General features: G+C 24.9%; 1 protein-coding gene across 1 annotated transcript in view; it reads right to left on the minus strand.

The window, feature by feature from the left end:
• Positions 1-2,942: 2,942 nt before the first annotated feature.
• The window catches only part of LOC117176037, an 82,141-nt gene continuing 81,605 nt past the window's right edge, over positions 2,943-3,478 (minus strand). Inside the window, exon 6 of the transcript XR_004467572.1 lies at positions 2,943-3,172. The gene's annotated coding sequence lies outside the window, so the exon portion shown is untranslated. The remainder of the gene's footprint in view (positions 3,173-3,478) is intronic.

The following is a 3,478-nucleotide window of genomic DNA, read 5'->3' on the forward strand; positions in this document are numbered from 1 at the left end:
CTTCCAATAAGATGTGACATACATTTCTGAGAGAGCGTTGACAGATTACGTAAGATTAAAATGGGAGGGGGCGTTCGTGTTTTATTACGATTTTTAATTTATGAATTTTCTGCATCATCAACTTTGTATATATAATTGAAAAGGATTACAAATACATATTTTGAACCACTTCCTAACATTTTTAAAAACATTGTAAAAGATTTTAAAACAGAATTTTGTGATTATTCCATATTAAATAATTTTAGAAAAAAACTTGAATAAGCTTAAGAGATATTCAGAAATTTTGAAACGAGTTAAAAATAATTCAAACTTGTAAAAATGTTTGAAGAATTTTGTAGTTTCTGTTTTCAAGAAAATAAAAAAATTGTCAAAGAAGAATCTGAAAGATTTTAAGGCAATTTTTTTAATTTTGTTGATTTTTTATTTTGAAAAATTAACTTTAAGATCAAATTAAAAAGGGTTTTAAACATATCAAACGATTTCCTAAAATTTATAAAAAGAGGGCAGACAATTTTAGAGCAAAATATTTTAATTATGTAAGATTTAAAAAAGTATTTAAAAAGTATTAAAGTATAATTGAAGAGATTACAAAATAATTTCAAACTTTTAAAGATTTTTTAAATATAGCTTTTTAAAGATTTCAAAAATGAAATTTTGAAGCTTTAAAGGAATTTCTGATTGTTTAAAAAGAACAAAAAAATTTGTTAACATTCCTGGGTAAATTTAGAAAATTATAAGCAAATTTTTTACATTTTTAATAATTTGTAAAAATTTGAAGAAAAAGTTTTTTAAAGATTATAAATATTTAAAACCTTGTACAAATTTCAGAATATATATTAAATATTTCTTAAATTCTTCCAGACTTCTAGAGGTCCTTAACATCTTTTAAAACGGCTCGAATTTTGTCTAATATTTTGTAAAATCCTATATAATAAAAAAAAATCCTTTAAAATCTTCTTGATTCTTTCTGATACATGTTTAATCTCAAACAATCTGTTTTTAATTTTCTCAAAAATCTTATAAAAATATATCATTATTACTTTAAAAACAAACTGATAATAGTTTTTTTTCTTGTTCTCCAGTCTCAGAATTTAATTTCAACTAGAATTTAGGTTTTAAAAAACTTTACTAAAAAAAATAATTTTCTAACATTTTTATGATTTATTATTAATAATGTTATTTTGTAATCTTCATGGAGTTGAAAAAAATAAAAATTTAAAATTATTTAATAAATTTTAAGAAAACATTGTATGTTTTAAAATATTGTTAACACCTTAAGAATGTCTAAAAATTCTAAATATATGTTTTTAAATTAATCAAACTATTCTTAAAATGTTCGGGATTCTTCCTATATTTGTTCAATATTGAAAAAGTGACAAATTAATTTTTTTAAATAAAAAATCATCTCAAATTTCACTATGAATATAAAGGAACATTTGTTACTTTCTTGAAACATTTTAAAATTCTTTAATAGTTTCCAAAAATGTCTTCGAAATCTTTAAAAATCTAAATTGTGTGATTAATTTATTTAATTTTTTTTAAATTGAATATTATTTTTATATCTTGGCAAAACTTCCAAACCTTCCAAATATATTTTTAAATGATACCAATTTTTCATAAAATAAAAAAAAATTTGCAAAGTAAAAAAATTACGTTACAATCTTCCAGATTCTTCTTTGCTGATTTCGGAAACATTTAAAAATATTCTTTTGAAATTTGATATTAAAAATAAAAAACATTTTAAATTTGTCTAGAAATGGAAGAAAACTGTTTTCCTTTTTTTTTTAATCTTTCCAAAATTTCGAGCAAAATTTTTAAAAAGTTTATCAATTTTTTTCGGAATCTTTCAAAAACTATTTTGAAATTTAGATTTATGGAAATGTTTCCAAAAATTTTAAATATATCTTAAACTTACTTGATTTTTTTAATTTTGTAATTTTTCCAAGTTAAACAATTTTGCTTTAAAATCTTCTACAATTTTTTCCTCAAATTGAGAAAATCATTTTAAATTTTTCAAAAGCCTCTGCAATCTTTTGTTAAGATTAATTTTTAGAAATAGAAAATAATTCAAATTCTTATAAAACTTGTAAAGTTTTTTTTTCAAATTTTTCAAAGATCTACATTAGTTTACAAATTTTTTGAAATATTTTCAAATCTTAATTACTTTTACAGCTTCTAAACCCTCTAGATATCTTTTAAGCTAAGACATAAATGGGAGAGTTTACAAATTCTATAGTTTAGTAGCTCAAAAATATCATTATTCCTCATTATTTAAATCTCATTTACAATTAAAATGTTCTCTTTCACCAACAATTTAATTATCAACTAAAAACTTTGAATTAAAAAAAAATCTTAATTTAAAAAAAGGCAACAATCTAGTTGAATTTTTACCCAAGCAATTGAATTTTCAATTAAAAAGGATGAGTTTTCAACAAAATAGTTAAGCTTTCAACAAAAGATATGAATTTGCAACTAAAAATACGAATCTTGAAAAAACATTAAACAGTAATGATTTTTTAACAAGGCTAGGTTATTTTTTCACTCACTGGGTTTCTTTGGTGCGTAAAGTTAATTCATATTAAATTTGTGTATAATTACTGAGTTATGTGTTTCATTTTCGAATTTTCAAAAATTACGTACATAAATGAAGTAAAAAATCGTTTTAAAAAACATCATGCCCCCTCCCCTTGACCTGTTACTTAATTTAATTATAGTCCCTAAAGTGAAAGTTGGGGAATATTTATGCGCCTCTTGATTAAAAAATAAAAATGTAGGTATAAAAATCAAAGTCCCGAATATTTATAAAAATTATATTGTGAAAACTCTTATCAATAGTTAACAAAAATAAGGAATACTTTAAGACATTTAATGAATAATTATTATATTTGGATCAATAAAATTAAGCATCCGCTCAGGACGACGATTCCAAGCGAATGTGTCGTTTTCTCCACTTCACATGGAGACTTTTGTTTTCGATACACCATAGGGTTCTAGGCGCCAAAGGGTACTAGACTAAACAATGACGTATGAGTCGCCAACGATAGCTTCTCCGTCGCAAATTTCATGGCCAACCTTCGGCTACTCGCTCAGAAGATTCGAAAAATAGTTCTTCACATTCGGCCGTTCCTGAATATCACATCGTCCTCGACGCACAGAACCCGTCAGCTTCCTCCTACAAGAATAATTAAAAAATTAAGTTAGTAGAGGTTTAACTAACTAGGTTCACACTGATTGTAATCCAGTGGTTGCTCCGCCATTAGAGTGATCAATTCTAATAAAAGAGCCCATTGTTTTAGTGTCATTGAAGGAAAGTAGGATGGGTATAATAGATTTCCGGTCTATTTGTCAGTAGTACCACTCAAAATATCCTGACTACTATCCTGTGCTACTGACCTTGACCGTTGGTCTGGACCTCCGCCAAGAAACAAAGCCCACGTGAACCCTGACCAGAGGTAACACGCCAGAGTTTCCGACTCGC

Source organism: Belonocnema kinseyi, chromosome 1 (assembly GCF_010883055.1).
Source record: "Belonocnema kinseyi isolate 2016_QV_RU_SX_M_011 chromosome 1, B_treatae_v1, whole genome shotgun sequence".
In the NCBI taxonomy this organism is placed as follows: domain Eukaryota; kingdom Metazoa; phylum Arthropoda; class Insecta; order Hymenoptera; family Cynipidae; genus Belonocnema; species Belonocnema kinseyi.